The following is a 22707-nucleotide window of genomic DNA, read 5'->3' as shown; positions in this document are numbered from 1 at the left end:
AACTCTGATAGCACCTCTCTTTCATACAGGGAGGGCAGGAGGGAATAAAGGGAAGCAGTTTGACACTACTGTACAATTGCTTTTTCTCACCTCTGTATCTCACATTAAATATGATAATATGATTGGTCACTCACTGAGAGGCAAACATGATTGGTCACTCACTGAGAGGCAAACATGGGCATAATTTACAAGACTGACTGGTGAAGCATTTATCCCTCAGGAAAACCCATTGTGGGAGGGAAAATAGATCAATTGGAGGGAAAAACATTTTGCATAAAGTCTAGTTTGATCCTAACATCTGATACTAATTTAATTTAAAATAACAAAATAAATAAGAGCACAAATTATGTGCTGACATACTTCATTCAAAGCTGATCAGAACTAAATAAATGTGCGATCAAAACTGAACATTTTAGTTTTCAGTGTTTAATTAAAATTTGATCAAATCAGGCTTTGAACATCATCATGCACAAAGCCACATGTGAAATGGCATTTTATGGATTAATGTTCTCATTAGTGCAATATAAAATTATATCTGGCCAGTACAGTGAATAAGAGATGTTGTGGTGCTTTAGAATTAATCACTGACCAAAGAGGAAACCTACAAATATATGCAAAAATAGTTGTATTAAGCCCAATGTTTCAAACTGAGCACCTCCTCAGAGGCTGTCATAAATGACAGTTGTTGGCCTGCTATGAAACAACTGCTACCTATTGTTATTCAGTGAAAAAACAAATGAGCAAGCAAAGCCCAAAACAGCCATTTGGTCCATATGAGTCCAAACAATGATCAGAGTTAGGTAATGCCTTTCATTTGGACCCCTAAAATATTAGAAAACCAGCAAAAAAACAAAAAATGGCACAGTCCTTCAGAGGTGGTAAAACATATTACAAGATTAGAAAGACAGAAAGAGTTGAAAAAAATGGTTTCTTTATTTCACCGCAGCTGCAAAACAGAAACTGCAGACAGAGTAAAGAGAAGAGGTGCATAGATACCACAACATCCTCCCTCCCACAAGACCTCTGCTTACACAATGGTCCTTACAGGTTGTCTTGGGTGCCCTTACACACCCACCATTTGAGCCTATGGCTTTGTCAGACCTTCGATTATTATCTTTCAAGACTTTATTTCTGGTTGCAATCACTTTGGCGAGGAGTGCAAGTGAACTAGCTGCCCTTCGAGCTGTCGCGTCTTACTTGCAAATTTTTCCAGATAAAGTGATTCTCTATCAGGATATTTCCTTCCTCCCTAAAGTAGCATCCAGTTTCCATGTTAATCAGCCCCTGACTTTACCAATGTTATTTCCTGCTCCTTCTTCACCAGTTGAGGGTATGCTCCGTTCATTAGACGTTCGTTGTGCATTACTGTTTTACACATCAAGAACTAAGGACTTTCGCACCTATCCCAAGTTGTTTGTTTGGTTCCATGGTCCGCATAAAGGCTCTCCGGCATCCTCTCAGACAGTCTCGAAATGGATCATGTCCACTATTGCCCTGGCCTATGAACATCAAAAAAAACTAAGATCATGGCCACTGGTCCCATCACCTCTTGGGAAATAGAAGGGGAAGATATGGAGGCAGTAACAGATTTTCCTTTCTTGGGCTCCATGATCACTGCAGATGGAGACAGCAGCCACAAAATTAAAAGACGTCTGCTTCTGGGGAGGAAAGCAATGACAAACCTTGACAGCATCTTAAAAAGCAGAGACATCACCTTGCCAACAAAAGTCCGCATAGTAAAAGCTATGGTTTTTCCAGTCGTGATGTATGGAAGTGAAAGCTGGACCATAAAGAAAGCAGACTGCCGAAGAATTGATGCCTGGTGCTGGAGGAGGCTCTTGAGAGTCCCCTGGACTGCAAGGAGAACAAACCTATCAATTCTGAAGGAAATCAACCCTGAGTGCTCACTGGAAGGACAGATACTGAAGCTGAGACTCCAATACTTCGGCCATCTCATGAGAAGAGAAGACTCCTTGGAAAAGACCTTGATGTTGGGAAAGTGTGAAGGCAAGAGGAGAAGGGGACGACAGAGGATGAGATGGTTGGACAGTGCCATCAAAGCAACCAACACGAATTTGACACAACTCTGGGAGGCAGTGAAAGATAGGAGGGCCTGGTGTGCTCTGGTCCATGGGGTCACGAAGAGTCGGACATGACTAAATGACAACGACAATGAACTGGCTGGCAAAACTCCAGAGAGTTTGAAGGCACATTCTACTACAGCCATGGTGACATCCACTGCCCTGTTATGTAGTGTTGATGTTTCGGATATTTGCAGAGCAAATACCGGTTGGACCTCAGGGCCAAGAAGGAAGCAAGTTTCGGGAGAGCGGTGTTGACTTCGTTTTTGGCATGATGGCCCTCCTTCTGGTAAGAGAGCTTGCTAGTCACCCATTTGTGTAGATTCACAGAGACCATGAAGAAGAAAGAGAGGTTACCTACCTGTAACCATGGTTCTTCAAGTGGTCCTCTGTGAATCCACACATCCCACCCAGCCTCCCCACTGTCTGTCACTCATTGTCTTAGCTTAATGAAGTTCAGAGCTTTGACAGTGGTGGATAAATGGAACTGAGGTACAGGGAGGGTGGGGGCAACATTCTACTAATGTTATTAGAATATTCCGAGGAGTCCAGCTCAAGCTCAGACTGAACCCATTTGTGTGGATTGAAGAACCATGGTTACATGTAAGTAAATTCTCTATTTCTTGTTCTTATAATTTTTTCCCCTTGATATCTAAATGACATTCCTTTTATTTCGCTTTGCACCATTTTTTTCAAGCCTCTCCACACCTTTTTGTCCCTCCAAAAACCATGGTTTTTTTTTTTGTACTTCTTTGTGCTGGGGAAGCAGGACATTTCTTAAACATCAGCACTACAGCAGCAGCTCACAAAGCAATGAAAGCACACATCAATGGGAATCAGCAGGCTGCTGGGAAGTGCAAAGTTGGTGGCACCACAGGTCTTTGAGCTGTACGTAAGTATAATTCTGAAGAACTTTACTACTGGATAGTTAACAGGATACAACTCCTAATAATTCCCATGATCTTCTGTAGTCAAGCAAGAAAAAAGGAGGCAAAATAACATACCTTCTGGAAGTCTCGTTAGATGAAACCATGTCCCATGAAAATTACCATGCTTCCATTTAATTTCCCATGAAAACAATTCCATTGCAATACAGCTGTGGAATCTGTGGCCTTCTAGCTGCCCACAACATCTTGCCACTGTACATAGCAGCTGCAACTTGTTTGGAGTGAGGTTCAGAACATCGTGAAGGCCAGATGTTCCCACTTCTTTTTTTTTAGAGAGTTAGGAACCTTTTCCCTCCTGATAGGACCATGTGTCTTTAACACAGCAGCAGGAAGTGAGATTCAGTGCATAAATCTATTTCTGGTATAGAGGAATAGTGCATTAGGATCAAACATTCCTGCTGCATTTTTGTGTGCTATGCATAGGTAAAGGTAAAGGTTCCCCTTGACTTTTTTTTTTGTCCAGTCGTGTTCGACTCTAGGGGGCGGTGCTCATCCCCGTTTCCAAGCCATAGAGCCAGCGTTTTGTCCGAAGACAATCTTCCGTGGTCACATGGCCAGTGCGACTTAGACACGGAACGCTGTTACCTTCCCACCGAGGTGGTCCCTATTTATCTACTCGCATTTGCATGCTTTCGAACCGCTAGGTTGGTGCGAGCTGGGACAAGCGACGGGAGCTCACTCCGTCACGTGGATTTGATCTTACGACTGCTTGGTCTTCTGACTCTGCAGCACAGGCTTCTGCGGTTTAGCCCGCAGCACCACCATAAAAGATGCCAGTCTTCTTGGCGACCATGTATGCTACTTTTCAGAGGACAGTCACCCTGCAGATTACAGTTAAAGGACCTGAAGAAGGCGGAGCAGCAATGATCTTGCAATTGCCCATCAAAAGTATTTAGACAGGTACACATGTCACCTGGTCACAATCTTGATCATGAGAGTAATGATTTCTGAATTTTTTCCAGTATAGATTGGGATATATGTACTTCATTCAAATTTGAATCCTTCTGGGGAAAAAGACTGCATGTCCAAAATGAAAAATAACTTTTCAAATACTTCTTGATTTTTATCAGGAACTATTTTTATTGGTTGCCTGTTGCTGTTTTATTGCTTACACTAATTTATATTAGCAGCGGTCTGTATTTATGAGTTATTTTTATTGTTATGGCTTTTTTTTTTATTGCTGAAAACTGCTTAGAGTATCCCTAGCTGGAACACTGGCCCACATTTATAAGAAAAAGCATGATACAACATCTTGACACGTGCTGTTTGCTTTACCTGCCTCTAAACAGCTGAAAGTATTCAATGCCTGTTTACTCTCCTTAGTAAAGTTTTACTCTGGCTGCTCAGATTAACCATCTGCAAACAATCAAGCCTTATCACCCTCCTAACTAGATCCTCAGTGTGGAAATTAATATAAGACATCAATTCAACATCTTCTGAGAGTCAATGTTTTTGTCTGATTCTACTGAAACATAGGCACTTGACTTTTGAATAATAAAAAAGGGCTTTCTTCAATTAAGAGAAAGCTGAAAGTCTTCAGCTCCCTTCACAGTAGACCTGAAAGTTAAGTACCTTTTTCTGTTTTATTAACATGAGAATATAAGGATTACATAGTCTGATCTGCAGAAATTCTACAACAACCTTTTATTTTCAAGTCCCTGAAGGCCTGATCCATCACCCAAAATGTCACTTAATATTTTATTACTCTTTTTGTGATATAAGATCCAGTTAACTCAGTAGGATATATATCTGAGTAAACATTCAGAAAGTGTATCAAAACATATGCAGGTAGAAAATTTTTCAAAAACGACATAATGTTTTGTCATTGTCTGAACCCTCTTTTCAGAAATATAAAATCTGCAAAAACCTTAAGTTCAAGAACATGATGATGAAACTTCTAATAATGCATATTCCTCAACTCTACCTCTCTTTTTGCTCTTTCCACCTCTTTTTCTTATAGCATTGAGATAGCATACAGCAGGGATCATCAACCCCCGGTCCGCAGCCTGGTGCCAGTCTGAGGGCTTGCCGGAACTGGGCCATGGATACGGATCTCCACACACTCACACAGTGGGCATGTCGCACCTGTGGTGGGCATGCCATGCTGTGCAGGCATGCCACCACGCCCCCCATGCATGGAGCTCATTCCCCCCAGCCGGTCCACAGCCCCAAAAAAGTTGGGGACCGCTGCCTTATAGTACAAGCTTTCTCTAGAGTAGCACAATTTAGGTGTGGGTTTGGCCGGTGGAACTCCCAAAATAGAGAATTCTGGAATTCAGAGTACAGAAACCCAAATGGGATATATCTAGTCAATAGCATGATGTGGCGGGGGAGGGGGGGAAGAAGGCCAGTGATGTACTAGACTGCATCAAAAAAAAGTGTCCAGAGCAAGAAAAGTAATATGTTGGGATCCTTTTCAGGATGATTGAAGGCTGCGGGATCCCTTCCAGGAAGGGATGAGGAAAGACACGGAGACAAGGATCAGGGAAGAAGAAGTCTCTCACACTGCTGTGAGGGGTTTATTTATACTACAGAGATAGCATGATTGTTTACCTTTTGTGCTAACGAGCTGATAACCAGCTAGAGTGATCTCAGTGAAGCTAGCAAGCTAGCACTAACGAGCAAGTGTTATCTTAGTGAAGCGATGTGCTCATATGTTTTTGTCTCTCATGCTTTTTGGCTCAAGATTAAGGCAAAGGTGATGTATTCCCAATTAAGGCAGGATGAGGTGATTGCTTTGGCTCTGAATCAGGGTCAATGTGACCTTACTTTTCACACGGTGTGCCGATGCTTCCAGTAAGACCCCTACAGTAATAGTATCACTTTAAACCTGCTTTGGTCAGACCACACATGGAATCTTGTGTCCAGGGCTGGGCCTCACAGTTTTAGAAGGCAATTGAAAAAGTTGCAGCATTTCCAGTGGAGGGCAACCAAGATGATAAAAGGTTCTGGAAGTCAAGCCCAACTAAGAATGGTTGAGAGAACTAGGCATGTTTCACCTAGAGAACAAAATATCGAAAGGCGGCATGATAGGTAACCATTTTCCCATATTTGTAGGGCTGTCATGTGGAAGATGGAACAATGTTATCTTCTCCAGTTCCAGAGAGTAGGACGCAAAGTAATGGATCCAAATTACAAGAGAGGCAATTTTGACTAAACATTAGGAAGAACTCACTGAGAGCAAGAGCTATTCCACAGGGGAGCAGACTACCTTCAGAGATGGTGGATTCTCCTTCAGTTGATGTTTTTAAGTGGGGGTCGGATTATCACCTATCAGGGTTGCTTCAGCAGTGAATTAGCAGTTATCCTTGGGATCCCTATATGATTCTATACTCTTCTCTCAATCCAGAAACAGAACACTTTAGCACATTTTAAAGAGATCATCACCAAATTAACTTTCAGACCATCCCTTTAAATTTTCTTCCCCCTGTTCCAGTGGTAGGGGATGAAAAGATGACAATGTTCTCCTGTTCTTAGTTTTACTTCTTCCTGAATAAGGCAATATAATCTAAGCATCCTCTTTGTTTGGACTGTGGACAGGAGAATATTCCATTAACATCTGTTCCCAACCTGAAAAGTTTCTCCTTCACCCACAGCAAAGTGTTGTCCACAACAGGACCTGCATTGGTGTGTGCAAAGGGGTTCAAAGGGACACTTGATCCCCCCCAAGAATCTTAAATGCATTTATTGTATTTCTTTATGCAGACAGACATATTGTGTTATTGTGATGCATGCTGTGCACACTATTTATATAAATTAAGTGCACCTCCTTGAAAATTCCAGCAGACGCTTTTGATTATGTAACAAATAGAAGTTTTGCAGGTGAGGCTCTTTGACTGCTATTTACATGCAAGGTAGAACAACATTTTTGCCTGTTTTACCTCTGCATCTCACTCTGCTGTTTGATGTGCCTGGCAGCAAATGTTTCCCTGAAGCAGCTCCGAGCATAATCTGAGACCCAAAATCTTATTCCCACCATTTTCATCTCGTCACTGCAAAAAAACAAGCCTTGAACATCTCAGATGTTGTGGGAAAGTTCTGAGTGAAGTCTGAAGTGACTTGAGAAATAATGAACCCTTTTATTAAAGAAGGTGGAAAAATAGACAGCAGGAGAGTAGCAGAGAAAACTCATCCAGCAGAACCAGTTTGCCAATTTTACTTTTTGGACTACACTCCTAGAATCCTGCCTAGGCATTCCTGGGAGGAGTTGTAGTCCAAAAAATAAATGTTTTCAAGGTCTGGGGAGAATCCACAATCCTAAGAAATACATTTAAGAACTGACTGCCCTCTTTGTTTTTCCATATTCAAAAATCAGTTATGTTACAAAGGTGAAAGGAATGTATAATTTTCCTAATTTCATATTCAGTCACAGCTTGAGCAAGGAGCAGTATTGCCCACTGGAAAGATCAAAGCAGAACCACCACCATCCAGGTTTTCTCATGTCCCTTAACAAAGATTTGCAGTAATTAGCAAGGGTTAGCTTCAGGGGCACCTCTGACAAGAAACAGATGTTGCCTGCACAGCTTTACTCCCAAAGACTTTGGGCCATCCCAGATCTTGCCTCTTTGCCAGGAGACTGTCTCCTACCGTGTTTCCCAGAAAATAAGACAGAGTCTTATTTAATTAATTTTTGCTCCAAAAATGCATTAGGGCTTATTTTCATGGGATGTTTTATTTTTTCCATGTACAACTATCTACATTTATTCAAATACAGTCATACCATCTTCTTCTGGTTGCTGCACAATGGTGGAGGGCAGGGTTTCACTTAACTGGGGCTTATTTTTAGGGTAGGGCTTATATTACGAGCATCCTGAAAAATACTATGGCTTATTTTCACGTTAGGTCTTATTTTGGGGGAAACAGGGTATGAGATGCTTCAATATTAATTCTGGCTCCAGACATTGGTTTGGCACTACAAGTTCTAACGTCACCATGTGATGGCTCAACACATCAGATTAAAGGCCCCTCCAGATGCTGTGCTTGGTTAGGATTGTGTGGTAACTCTGCTCTTGCAACTGCCTTGTGAAGGGTAATTGTTGTTGTTACAGTATCTGAAAAGTGGAGGCTGAAAGCAGAGAGAGATTCCACCTGTGTTTTCTTTTTTTCTCTCTTGCCCATTCTGTATCATGTTAAGATTGCAGCTCTTAGGCCTAATCTACATTTACATTTGCCTCACAATAAATCAGTTCTAAATGGAATTAAGAAAAAGTCTAGTATTTGGGTCAGTCTGGAAGTTTAGTCATGGCAACTGGACTTCTTTTTTATTAGGTTGAAACATTTCGCTACTCATCCAATGTTTCACTCTGAAACATTTCAGCCTAATAAGAAAGAAGTCCAGTTGCCATGACTCAACTGCCAGATAACGTCACCTGGATGACTGAGGATCTTCACAGATATTTGGGTCTATGTGTGTGTGTCCATCTGGGAAAACTTTCAATGTGTTTAAAACAATGTTGTATCTCAGTTAGGGGGGGGCTACATTGGCTTTTAAAATTGTTCCTTTTGGGGCTTGCCCGCTCAGTCCTCATGCTGGCCACTCACCCCAGCTGCTGTCATGAGGTGATGGAGGGAAAGAGAGGGTAAAGGTGCTTGTCCCTTTAGAAAGCTTGTCTGGTTCTGTCCCTTTAAGAATGCTCCAGCTGTTCCCATTTTTACTCACAACGATTAGATTAGGCATCCTTCAGTCTTGAGACACTATGGCAATGTTCTCTGAATAGAGGACTTGGAACAGCTTCTGGTGTGGCTGAAAAGCCAATTCCAGAGTGACAATCCCTTCCACGCTGAAGACAAATACAATCTGTCCCCTGTCCAGCTCCCTGATTTTGCTGGTTTCAGGACTGCCGCTTTGCCTCGGCCTGCTGAACAAGTGTCTCTTCAAATTGGGAGAGGCCATGATGCACCGCCTGCCTCCAGACTGAATGCTTAGATGTCAAGGTTTCCCATCTGTTGAGATCCATTCCTAAGACCTTCAGATGCTGCTTGCAGATATCCTTGTATCGCAGCTGTAGTCTCCCTCTGGGGCGATTTCTCTGCACTAATTCTCCATACAGGAGATCTTTGGAATCTGACCATCAGCCATTCTCACAACATGTCCGAGCCAATGTATATGTCGCTGTTTCAGTAATGTATATATGCTACTCTATTTGGAACTTTGTCCTGCCAGGTGATACCAAAAATTCGTCAGAGACAACACATATGGATGATGTTCAGCTTCCTCTCCTGTACCCACAAAATATACCTCAGCAATGAGGGGTTCCCAGCTTTACAGTGGTGCAAAAACACTGAGCCAAACGTGGCTACTCATGGATCCACATGATTTTAACATGGGGCCATCCTCAAACCACTGTCCAACCTATGGCCAGAGATGATTCCTATGACTGGACTGGCTGCATCTTCTCCTTCCTCTCAAGTTCCCTACACCTGTCTGTCCCTCCTTCCTTCTCTCCTCTCTGCAGCTCTTGTTGCTGCTGCTCCCTCCCCCCCGCCTGCACATCTTTGCTGGTTACCCAAAGAGACAATTTGCAGCAACAGAGGTGTTTAAATATGCAGCATTGATTGAAATAAATCAGAGGTTCATATGCCTGCTAAAATAAACAACCCTCTGGTGGAATAGTATTTTATGTCATTTTCCAACCAGAAAGCATGCTTCCCTGGCAAAGTATTCCACATTTCTGTTTATATCATGGAGATACTTAAATTTATTTATTTTTCTTTAAGCAGAACATGATATAATAGCGTTTCCTTTTGTCATTAGGATCATGCCCTTAGATTCATTTTTCTCTTCCCTGGAACAATTTCCTGCCTCTTCTGCATCCTATTTAGAAAGAGGTGCACCAAGGCTTCTTCATATGCCTGGACAGATCTGCGCACACAGAAGTCAGTTTTAGGTCTGTAACTAAATTAAAGGCTCTTTTTCCTGCATTGTGAGAAAAGCTCTCTAGAAGTTTGAAATGTTATATTTTATGCAACTATGAGGTTCCCAAATAATTGCTCCTGTTTAGTAGGTTAGCACTAACTTGTTAGTAAAAATGCAAAACAGTTTGCAAATTGCACCATGGCTGGCATCAGTGTAAGGTATCTTTGCAAAGCTTCTGGTACCCTAACAGGGTGATTGGTGATGTCTGCTGTACGTAGCCCCATCACAATTGTTTCTTTCTGGCCTGGGACAGAATGAGGACAAGAAGTTGGATTTGTCCACCCTTTTAATACCTCAGTGTGCATGCCCATCAGTAGTCCTCTGTTTGGCAACTCATCCCCTCAGGCGGGCACGCATTTAGAGGCAGTGTCCAGAGGAGGTGGGGCAGGGAAGCCAGGATGCTACCTCCAAGTGCGTGCCTGTTGGAGGGGGCAGGGCACTGAACCACCAAACACCTGTTCCGACGGTAAACAAATGGTGCTGAAATGGTGGTTCGTGCCCATCTTTAAAGTCTGTAACAAGGGAATCAAGTGTCCAGGTCTTGTAGGAATGTTATCTGGGCCAGTCTTTCCGCAACCCCTTGATGGGCCACACCCACACTATTTTTTTAAAGTAATCTCCAAGTATAAAATAAGTCTGTGGCCCATGCAAATAGCCTGAAGTGCCACTCTAGCTCTCTGGAGACTTTTACGGGTGTGGGTAAACATGTTTATGCCACCAAAGTTTTTCCCCCCACATGTGGAGCCTAGGGGAAAACAACTGCGAAAACAACCAGGGAGGGCAGTGTGTGGCAACATTAAAATGATAAAATAGTAGAGATTAGATGGGAAAATTACTAGAACCATGAAGTAACCCAGTAATATTTCTTAAGACTCAGCAATGGGTAACTAAAATGTTTGCTTACTATTACTGAAGTAAAAAATAATGTAATGAGTGTGATGAGGGAGCCTAAGGCTGTAAAATAAAAACTGGGGGCAGGGGAGGCTGTAAAAAAGTGGTGTTTCCTTATGAGGAGATCCTAACACATATCAATTTGCTGTGTGATATCACATAGATATAATATGCAGATATCCTTGCAAATAAATAGATAGAGATGTTTTCTGTTTACCTTGCAGGTGAAGTCTCGTCGATGATGCTATTTTTCTGAAGTGAGTCCTGAAACAAGACTGAAGCAATTTGACAGTAATATTTATTTATGCCAATAATAATAAATATTACTATTGGCTTTAATTAATCAATCAATTGACTGAAAATGTTTTTAACCCTGCCTTTCTCCTTAAAAGGACCCAAGGCGACTTAAGTCGTTAAAAAGCAGCATTAAAGCAACAGTGATTTTACAAATACTATAAAGCATCAAACAAATACCATAGTAAAAAACACATGAAACACCAAAACACATTCAAAGCAGGAAGGCACAGCAATCCATTAAAAAAAACTCCACGCAGGCAGCCAGTCGGTGAGGGAAAACCTGTCTGAAGAGGCAGGCTTTGCTTGCTTCTGGAAGGACATCAAAGATGGGGCCCACCCAGCTTCCTGGGGGAGGGAATTTCAAAGTCTGAGAGCAGCAACAGAGAAGATCCTCTCCCATGTACCCACCAAACAGACCTCTGAAGGTGGCAGGACTGAGGGAGGGTGACTCACCATTGGCTATGATGGCTGGAGCTGGTAACAGGTGAACTCACAACATCAGGAGGGGCACATTCTGCTCACCCACTCCCAGTCTATATCCTCAAAAGCTTGCATATATACTTACGCTGTTTTGGTGGGGCTAATTAGATGTGCCAAATAAATATATTGCTGGCTGGATAGCTCAGTGAGTCAAGTATCTACCTGCTGGGTTTCCTGAGAAAAGCCAGCTTGTGTAACCTTGGGCAAAGTGCAATGCCCTACAGCAGTGGGTCCCAACCTCTTTGACACCAGGGACTGGTTTAGTTGAAGACCATTCTCCTAAGGACTGGGGGTGGTGGTGTGCATCCATCTGTGTATGCATGTGGGGGGCAGGGGGCATGCATGCGGGAGGCAGGTGGGTGTCCGTATGTATGTGCAGGGGCGGGCAGACAGGTGTTTATGCAGGTGGGGTCGTGCATGTGGGAGGCGTGTGTGCATGCATGGGGAGCATGTGGGTGGGGGGGAGTGTGTGTACATGCATGTGTTCCTTCAGCCCTCAAAAATTTGTCTCTGCAGTCCGATCCTTCCAAGGCCACAGTATTTTCTACCCAGAAAGCCCCGGAAAGGGTTGCCATAAGTCAGAATAGACTGGACAACACGTTTTTTTTTTTTTTAAAAAGGAAAAAGCTGTGCAGTCCCCAAGATTACACAAATGTAAGAGCAGGTCCACTTTTGTTGGACCACTTAAAAGGTCTTAAAACAAATTGCAAGCTTTCACAGAAAAACGTTCACTTCTTCAAGTGGAGTATGACCCCTTCATGGATAGTGCAGAAAATGGTAGAGAAAAGTCCAAAAATTGATGGTGCGTGTCTGTGAGAGCTGATACTAGTACTCTTGTGGCTGCAATCTCAAGAATCCTTGCAGCATGGTTGGAATTTTTTTACACCCCTCTCTTTGGGGTGTAAAAGATTGCCAAATACTCTATTATTGCCCCTCCCCCATGCACACACTCACATTGCCTGCTTTGAAACTGAATTTTCTTTTGGGCTGTGAGGGTGGGAAAAAATAACACAAAGACATAGCAGCCTGTAGCACAAGTCAGAGGTTATAATTTGGTTTATTCACCGGGTATAAATTTTTAGTCCCCTCTGGTTGATGTGAAGAACCTACATCGCCAGTGATAAAAATACACATTGTCTTGTAGGTGATGCTGTGTGTGGCCATTAATAGTATCTTATATTGTCTAGAAAGAACAAGGAAAAGACCACATGGTTTCCATTTAAAAAAAAAAAAAAAAAAGGTATTGCACAAACGTAATGTTATACAGTACTTGTGTAGCATTTTGGGATCTTCTAATATGCTATCCTAATATATCTAATTCCCCAAATTAATGCTGTCTGCACATTTCAACATTACATTTCTTGGAAAAATCTATTTCCATTTAGAATTGTTTATTCCCCATCTATCCACTGGCTTCAGCTTTTGAACCACACAGTGGAGCACAATGAATACTTTGTGTTCATTTGACTCAGTATTTGCGTTAGATAGCCCCCTAATGTATATATGTGGGAAATGCAATTTATTTCATTATGGCAGTCTTTTGTACCGGTGTGAAAACTACAACAGTTTGTTCCCATAACAGATGTAATCCTACAACTACCATCTACAAAATATTTCCTACTAAATGCAGTGACACTACCCAAAGTAAAGCAGTAAGCCAGTGTGTCTTTCTGGAAGGTTAAAAGGCTGGTTTTGTTACCAATGGTGAACACAGAAGGAATCTAAACAAATTTCCTTCAGATTATCAATATTCGTGCTTTAACCAACTGCCCAGAGTCATAGGTCTGGTGAATGGAAAGTGGCTGAACAACAGGGACATGAAATTGCAAAAGAACTGCCCAGACCATTTTTATGCACGTTTCATTAGAAATCCAGTACATCTGCCATAGTGTAAGGAGTGAGACTAAGTGGTCCATGTGCCTGTGCAATCTGTTGTCCGGGGGGGAGGGCAAAGAAGTACATGTCCCCCCGACTCATAAATTTACTTACTATTTTATCACAAGCGCATAGATGTGTTGAACTGTAGTGATGCATGTTATGCTTACAAAGTTTACAACCATACAGCAAAATGGTTTCCCCAATTAATTTTTTTAAAATTAAAATTTAAAAATCCAGTGGTCATATGTTTGTCTACTCTTCCTTTTAAAAGTTCTTTTTGCACAATTTGTGAGAAATGTCTGTAGCATCTTTTTCCACACATGCAGAGCAAGCACAAAAGCACAGTCTGATTTGATACCATCTTAACTCATGGAACCATAGAAGCATAGAGCTAGAAGGGCCCCAAAGAGTCATTAAGTCCAGCCCCCTCATGAGGCAGAAGCTCCATAGCTGAAGCATCCCTGATACACAGCCATCCAAACTCTGTTTCAACATGTAAAATGAAGGGGAGTTTGCCACCTTCCAAGATAGTTCATTCCACTTTTCAACACTTCTTAATGTCAGGAAGTTCTTCTTAATCCCAATCTCCGTTCTTGTACTTTGAATCCATGGCTTTGGGTCCTACTTCTGGAGCCACAGAAAACCAGCTTGCTGTATTTTCCATGTGATAGCCTATTTTAAGACAGTGGTTATGCTACTTTACTTTTCTAAGTAAAGCATACTCAAGTCCCTCAGCTATTTTTCATAGTGTATGGTTTCCAGAACTTTTATCATATTTGCTGCCATTCTCTGGACATATCCCAGCTTGTCAATATCCTTCTTCAACTGTGCTGCCGAAAATAAAACACAGTGTTTCAGGTGAAATCCGAACAAAACAGAGTACAGTGATCTAGACACCACCCGTATGCATTTTGTTTTTGTTTTGTTTTTTCCTTGGACTCCAATTGCCAGATTTACCCTGTAATTCCCTAGTCAGAATTCTGAGATTTCCAGCCCACAGACACAGACCTACATTTCACTCACCTAGAACAGGGCCTAGTTTCCAGGCTGCCTAGACCCTAATTCCTGTCCAAACAGGAAACTGCCCCATTATTTCCTAGAAGCATAGTCTTGCTGCCAATTAGGCTCTATAGGGGCATCCTTACACAATGGCTAAACTCCCTAGGAAACGCTGTGGCAGGCTCCCTTGTGTACAGGAAGTAGGTCCAAGATAGCTTGGAAGAAGGCCTGTTCCAGATGAGTGAAATGTAGGTATGTGTCTGTGGGCTGGAATTTATGGAGAATTCTGGAAGTTGGAGTGACACACCTCTGCTAGACACTTCACTTCTGTTGATACAACATAATATTCCATTGCCTCCCAACCCCAGAATAAAAATGTGAGGCAAGTAGTATGGGTCAAAACACGGCTCGCACTTTATTGATTGTAATTCAAAATTTGCCAATCATTTGACAAAGGGGGACCTGCTGTAGTGCGGAGACACAGGTAGATCAATCAACATATAGGCGAGTCCCCGTCCCCAGGTTCTCGTGGTTTTAAAGACAGGAGGAACCCAGCTGACCACTAATAAACACCTCCAGACCTCGAGCCATCTTTACTTCATGACTGTTGGTCCAGATGTGGCCCAGCGCATCTCCCCCCCCATGTAATTGCATGATCTGCAGCACTGGGAGGTCCGATGTGCTGTTAGCTTACCTGATCTTACAGTGGGACTCACCGAAAAATACCTGTTTTTCTACACAACCCCCCCCCCAGTGTGATCAAATTTCCACCATAAAATTGCCAACGACCCATACTAGTGTGGGATAGGTAAAAAATCCCCCAATCCAATAGCCAATCAGGATGAGGGTCAGAAATTCCTATCCAGCCCCGAAAGGCAACCAGAAAAACTCACACTAGAATAGGGCAGGCGGGTGGGTGCCAGAAAAAGAAGAGGATGGTTAGAGGGGGGAATGCCCCTTATATAACCTGGCATTCCCCCCTCTCTTCAAACAACTCTCAGGAGACCTTAGGGTCTCACACCATCCGTGGGAGGGGGCGAAAGGCGAGTCACACTGCCTGTGATTATTATTTTAAGAACCTCTCACACCTAAGCGTGGCCAGCACAGCCACGCCGCTGCTACCACCCACTTCTCCTTCAAGCCCGGTACCAACTTTTAATAAATATAAAGAAACCAAAGGAATGTCCCAACAATTAAATAAGGAAATTAAACAACAACGCAACTGTGGGAGGGAGCCGATGCTACCCTCCCGTCCTTCCGAACCGGTCCAATTGACACACCAAAAATTCCTGATTGCGCGCCGTCCTCCTTTTCCCAGCAAGCCAGAAAAAGAAGACGATGGTTAGAGGGGAGAACTCCCTTTATATAGCCGGGCGTTCCTCCCTCTCTTCAAACAACTTTTGTGAGACCTTAAGGTCTCATGCCATCCATGGAAGGGGGCAAAAGGTGAGTCACGCTGCCCGAAGCCTTGGCTCGGCAGCGACTCTGGCATTTACTTTCCTTCCTTTGTCTTTTAATTTTTCATTTACCATATTTTTCCGTCTATATGACCCCACAATGTATAAAATGACCCCCTAATTTTTACCATTGCCAGAGGCGGAGAAGCAGTCAATGGCAGCTGCGAGGGGTGGCCCAGCATGGCTGCTCCTCCACCTCCATCTCCTCCTGCTGCTGCCCCCGCCTCCCGATCGCCTCCTCCAGCGTGACTGCCGGGAATCACCTCCAGCTCACATCGCCACCTTGCTCTAGATCCTTTTCACGCAGACTCCTACCAAGTTGGTTATCGCCCATCCTACACTTGGGCTTCTGTTCTTGTTCTTGTTTTGTTTCCTTTTTTGCCTAAATGTAGAACTTCATATTATTCACAGTTCCAGCTCATTTTTTTTAAAAAAATGTTAATCTTGTTCCCTAACTGATAGGCACATTGTGTTCAGAAAAGATTATTTTCAGTCTTGATTCTTTTTAAAATGGTATAACTTGTAAGGTCTGTCCATTTCATTGTTTCTTGAGGGGTGTAGCTGGGGAGTAAGTAATAAACTGCCCCTACAATGCCTTTAGTTGCATAATTATAATTGTATGCCTTCAAGTCATTTTTTTCACTGTGACTTATTATCAGCTTCTCTGCCAAGGAAAGGGTGCTTTACTGAAAATAGATTTCATTTTTTTGCCGCAAATCAGATGTGAAGATATGATGGTGGGAACATGCAAATCTTCAAAATCACTGAAGTACATCATTTTACCCATTATGCTTAGACTATCCATTAAAAAGGACGAAAGAAATTTTTTTATTGCAGTTCTGAAGAAAAAGGCTCTGGATCCACAGAGATCACAAGGGCTCCCAGGAGTCAATTGTTCACCTTTGTGCCTGAATGAGCTTTGTTAGCTTTCTGTGTATTTGGGTGACACCATAATATGCCACGTACAGGTACACATTGTTCTGAGGTGGCATTATTTGCACAAAAACGTCAGAGTGCCCGGCATCTTCTTTTTCCATGTAAGAAGAATGCCTCAATTTTATTATTCTCCTGCCACTCTTCTGATCAGGACAAGGGCTGAAATGTTGGCTCAGCATCTAATCCCCTTACAAAGCCCCTTGTCCGTGTCATGTTGATTTTTTCCTTTTCCTCTGTGGTGTTCTAAATGGGACATGGGAGGGAATGGGTCTGTATTGCTAACAATGGCATCCACATTTTTAAAGCACATTTTCTCTACAAGATGTGTTATTGTGCACATCTTGTGATTATGAGAACTGCATCACATTTAGAGAAACGCAAAACCTCACAGAACATCGCATTCTGATTTGCATATTTGTTCCGAAAATGTGAGCTGCAGTAGGTCATATTACAATGTGAAACAAACAGATGTCCTCTCCCTGATCCAAATCTGAGGAACAAGATGTATGTGCATGCTGTTTTCACTTCAGGAAATAACAGCAGTTATCGCTAAAACATAACTCTCTAAACATTCAATTATCCTAGCATGGAACTGCATAAGTGACCGTTTCCGTCTGAAAAATAGGAAAAAGAAATTGGAGTCTATTAGGTACACATTGGCAAGTAATTGGAGGGGAATTGCTTTCAATGAACACAAGAGGGAGTGTTTGAGTTATACTTTGGAACCTGTGCTTCAAAAACATAGGTAACACTGGGAAAAGGGAATTCAGACAGCTGACTGCACAACAACAGATGGCTTCATCTGTGCTTCCTGAATTCATCCAGGAAAAGTTTGGCACTGATCATTTTTGCATATGCATTAAACCCTCATCTGGAAAGGCAGGACAATTTTAGCACCCCAAGGCTATGTTTTGTTGCAGAATTTGCACAGAACGTCCTCTAGAACAGTGGTCCCCAACCTTGGGCCTCCAGATGTTCTTAGACTACAACTCCCAGAAGCCTTCACCACCACCTCTGCTGGCCAGGATTTCTGGGAGCTGAAGTCCAAGAACATCTGGAGGTCCAAGGCTGGGGACCACTGCTCTAGAAGGTGCGGAATTTCCATGGGGTCATAAAATATCCCAGAAGTAATTTAATGCAAGTGCTTGTTTTTAATATCCACTGAGTTACAGCCTGGGCAAAGCTGGTGGCCCACTGGATATGCTGCATTGGCAGTGTGGAAATTGCTGGCTTAAAACCTCCAGTTAAACAGCAGAGTAAAAAAAAATCCAGAAAGGTGTCTACAGAGCAGATTATTATAATTACAAGTCTCCCTCAAATATACCACCTCTTATTATTTGGTTAGTGTTAGTGTCAATTGGCATAATAGTCTCAATAGTCAGAGACTGGTGCTGATAAAGAATAACAAATATTTCTATTTTACTCACAAATTTATATATATATCAGAATAACAAACAAAACCAGTAACCTTGACCAGTTAACTTCATTATTTGACTAACTGACTGGTTACACAAACATTTCACTCAGACTCTAACTGTTAACTCCATAACTATCAGTCTCTAACACTGACAGAACACCTAACTCTAATTGACATGGTATGGGGAGGAGAATTGAGGTATAAAGGGAATAATTGGCTACTACTATGTGATTGACATTCACCACAAGCCCCTCCCATCCAAAACTCTTAAAGGCACCATATGCACATTGTAAATAATTCCAACATGCTGGAAGTCTCTAGCTGGCAAGTCTCTCGTGCAAATGACTGTTGTCCACATGCCTTGTTAGTTAGTGCTGGATGTCTCTCAAAATACATGTTTTCTCAGAAACATCAGAAAAACAAGCCAATGACCAAATTACATTTATTTTCTCCAATAGAAGCCCTGTGCAGTTCCAATATTGCACAATAGATCAACTTTCCAGGTTCACCAATTAACCACCTCCCTGCCACCAAATCCATCAAGACTGAACCACTGGTGAAGCAGGTACTGGCTTCAAAATTCAGCAACAACTGTGATGTGTCTCAGAAGTTCAACTGTCTAAAGCCCCATGGGATCACAAGGTAGGGAGTCTTTTCCCCTTTTAGAAATAAGAAATAAGGGGGAGGGGATGTTGTTATGTTAATGGTGTGAATCATAGTGGCAATAAGGGAGATGCAATGCAAGCCACACACAAAGAAGTACAAAGGCTCTGTGAAGTTTACAGCCCATGTATTCCCAAACCCTACAATCAGATATGATTTGAATCTCGGAGGGCTAGTTTGCACATTTGTTGACTGCAGGACCAAGAAATGACTGCATGGGAAAATTAAACATATCAGATTAATTACCAGTGAAGGGGGCGCAGGAATCAGGAAGAAGGGCACCTGTAGTTCTATGCAAGCTAATTACTGGTCCACTTTTAGTAGCTTCTTTATGAATGACATGAATTATATCCTCTCTTTTTGTTGCTCAAGAGGTACACCCATATAAAAGGAGATATCTGCCAATAAATAAACAAACAAACAAACAAACAAACAAACAAACAAACAAGCAAGCAAGCAAGCAAGCAAGCAAGCAAGCAAGCAAGCAAGCAAGCAAGCCAGGGTTTGCAGAAGAAGAAAAGTCTTCCCTCCCCCAAAAGAAAGAAAGAAAGAAAGAAAGAAAGAAAGAAAGGGGCAGAGATCCCCAAAACAATCCTATGAGGACTGAGCAAACTCACTGGCTATAAAATGATTATAGAGAGGAAAGAATAGAAAACTAGTTAGGAGCAGCTGATCAGCAACACTCCAGAATGAAACATTTGATTGCAGGTCCCATTGATTGAGTCCCAACATCTACACAAATTAGCATATGTCTGCGTAGTAAACGTACAGTGCAGGTGACAGTGTTTCATTCTGTGGATCACTAAGACAGTATAGTTGAAAACTGATATTTTTTCCTGTCCCTTATTGGCTGGCTGTATGTGTGTTTCTGTTGTGTTCTGTGATTGATCAGGCACTGATAGATTGATAGATAGATGACCTTGATGAGGTCAAATGTGTTTTCACTTTACTGGCCAGTTCTCGAGCTTTACTCAGGATGCCAGATGAACCCAAGAACTTTTTTGATTGCACAGGATGAAAATATTTTATTTTCAAGTATGAGCTTTGTTCTAACATGTTTGTGAAAGAACATTACTTGGGTTAAAAAAAGATTGTTTGCTTTCAGAGAAAGAAACAAAGATGGCTTTCATAAATGATACTTCAATGTGTCAGAAAAATATTTACTCTTTCACTGAGTATGAAATATGACTCCTGTTTGGTATACTATGAACATACTGTAGCTTTTTAGTTGAAGAAGGCCTTTCTTTGCATATGATACTTGGTGCAATCAGGGTAGTTGACTGTACTTTGGGACCAAAATTATGTTACAGAGCATTACATTGGGTCCCAAAGACCATGTGTAACACTTTCCTAGCATCAGCGCAAGTAATGTACTATGAGGCTGGAGTTTCATATTTCTTTTTAAATAGGGGTGGGGAACTTGGGCAGGTCTGTGGACCAATTTTTGGCTCCCAGAATCCTCCAGGATTCATAGAGCACCAAATATGCAAAACCTACAAGTCTGCTTCAGGATTTGAATAATGGTTATTAATGGCTTTTTTTCTGTTAAAAGCTGCAAAGGGTACTTCATTGAAAATGTGAGCTGCAAACTTCCTCCAAACGTCCAGGAGTGGAATTTTTATTTAGAATTTATTTAAAATATTTTTACCTCACCTTTCTCCTTAAAAAGGATCCAAGGCAATATTAAAAGACAATGTTTAAAGCTAAAAATACAAATACTTAAAAGGATCAAACAAATCACACTCAGGCAGCCAGTCACTGAGGGGAAGCTTGCCTTAAAAAAAGGTCTTTGTCTGCTTGTGGAAGGACAGCAAAGATGGGGCAAATGTGAGGGAGTTCCAAAGTCTGGAAGCAGCAACAGTGAAGAATCTCTCCTGTGTCCCCACCATATTCTCCTGTGAAAGTGGTCAGACCGAGAGAAATGTCTCTCCTGATAATCTTAACTTCTGAGCAGGCTCATAATGGGAGACAAAGTCCTTGAGAGAGCTTGGACCTAGGCTGTTTAGGGCTTAAGAAGTTAGAACAAGCATTTTGAATGGTTTAGGTATCTAGCTGCGGGATGAGAGGTTGGCCACTGTGCCTCCTGCAGGTAGAGCCAGCCTGTGTACCCTTGGGTATGCCGTATGGTCCCAGGACGTCTCCAGAAGAAGAGAATAGCAAAAAAATACTTCTGAATCTCTCTACCTGGAAAACCCTGAAAAGGGTCACTAATAAGTTCAAATTGACTTGACAGCCCTTTGTCGTTGTTCTTGTTGTCACAAAAAGCAATCTTTTTTGTCTTTCTTCTCTTGGTTTCTAAAGCAGCTGTAGAAGAAGACAGGAAGGGGATGCTGAAGGGCACCAGTATGGACCTTGAATTCATTTAAGGTTTTCTCTGTTACAAGCAGGGCCTCCCTAGAACAAAACCCAAATGCCTGCCTACCTGTTATATGCCACATGCTGCCTAACAAATCCAAAGGATATTTGATCCAATAGAGCAGTGATTGGCTCTTTCATGAAAGCTCCCCATATTTTGAGCATCTCCGACTTCAGGCTTTGCATAGTGTTTGCAAGCCATCAAGTACAGAAAAAAATAACCAAGAGTCCTGCACTATCTTAAATATGAACAGTATAAGCTTTCATGGATTCCATCCTACTTCATCAGAAACATAAAACGTTATCCAGAATTTCAAGTATGTATACAGAGTAAGGGCTCGGATTATAGACAGTGAGGTTAGATAGAAACTGAATGCAGGAAGTGGTGACAGTCATTAACACTGTCCACTCATAGAACTATTGCTGATTAACACAAACATCCTGGCACTAGGTCAGCCAATGGATACATGCAGGGTTTGACAAGGATGCTTTCTTAATAAACTAGTGAGAGAGGTGCTGATCCTCTTAGGCATTGTTCTATTAAGTAAACTCTTTCTTTAGACAAACAGAGAATAATCTCCAGAGAAACTTCATCCAAACTCTGGCAGACTCAGTGTTCAGCTAGGCTCAATATCTGCTAGTGTGACCATCTGATATGATCCCAAAACTGACTCGGTGAGGCATTTTCTTCAGAGTCAGCTATTTTGATGCCAGCAATGCTAGTGACAAAAAAGAAGGCATTGGCAGTTGTTGTTGTTGTTGCTGTTGTTGTTGTTGTTGTTGTTGTTGTTGTTGTCGTCGTCGTCGTTATCATTATCATTATCATTATCATTATCATTATTTATTTATTTATTTATTTATTTATTTATTTATTTATTTATTTATTTATTTATTTATTTATTGGATTTATATCCCGCCTATCTGGATGAATAGACCACTCTTCCTCTGCCCCCAGAGGAAGAAGATGGTGGTGCTGTTAGCCATGCCCTTTCTAGCCACGTACAGATCCACTGTAAAATAGTGAGCCACCACACACACTGTTACTTTTTCTTATGGCCAGGGGGGCTTCTCTGTGACATGAGAGACTGGCTGTATGTGTATGTGATGGCAGCCCATGGGAGTGATTGGTGTGGGGCAGCCTTGGAGGCCCCCACTGTTACACAACACGGGTGTCAGTGCTTTACATGCTGGCTCAAGTGGCAGGAAAACTGTGACCACCCTGGAAGAAGTCAATACAGGGAGCCCTGCTAGGCCTTAAACCCAGTTAGCTTTGCTTGTCTTCCCCATCTTTCCCCCTTCATTCTTTCCCTTCTCGAAGTACATTGTTTTGGATATAATCAGGCCAGGGGAGATGGTTAAAAAGTCTTTCTTTCTAGACCTAAGCTCCAGC

General features: G+C 42.1%; 2 long non-coding RNA genes across 3 annotated transcripts in view; both read left to right on the top strand.

Annotated features, from left to right (window-relative positions):
• The first annotated feature begins 3807 nt into the window (after positions 1-3807).
• LOC140704227 (uncharacterized) overlaps positions 3808-22707 on the top strand; it is a 34519-nt gene continuing 15619 nt past the window's right edge. The window contains exons 1-2 of one of the 2 annotated variants that reach the window (XR_012083357.2): positions 3808-3928; positions 18758-18941. This is a non-coding gene — a long non-coding RNA (uncharacterized LOC140704227). Of the gene's footprint in view, positions 3929-18757; positions 20183-22707 lie in introns of those variants that run through there. The other variant, XR_013541199.1, reaches the window with a different exon arrangement.
• LOC144586398 (uncharacterized) lies at positions 5202-9204 on the top strand. Its single transcript, XR_013541200.1, has 2 exons — positions 5202-5431; positions 5846-9204. It is a non-coding gene; the product is annotated as an uncharacterized LOC144586398 (long non-coding RNA).

This window comes from Pogona vitticeps, chromosome 2 (genome assembly GCF_051106095.1).
Source record: "Pogona vitticeps strain Pit_001003342236 chromosome 2, PviZW2.1, whole genome shotgun sequence".
Classification (NCBI taxonomy): Eukaryota; Metazoa; Chordata; class Lepidosauria; order Squamata; family Agamidae; genus Pogona; species Pogona vitticeps.
Note: the sequence above shows the minus strand (reverse complement) of the source record. Positions and strands in the feature narration are given on the sequence as shown.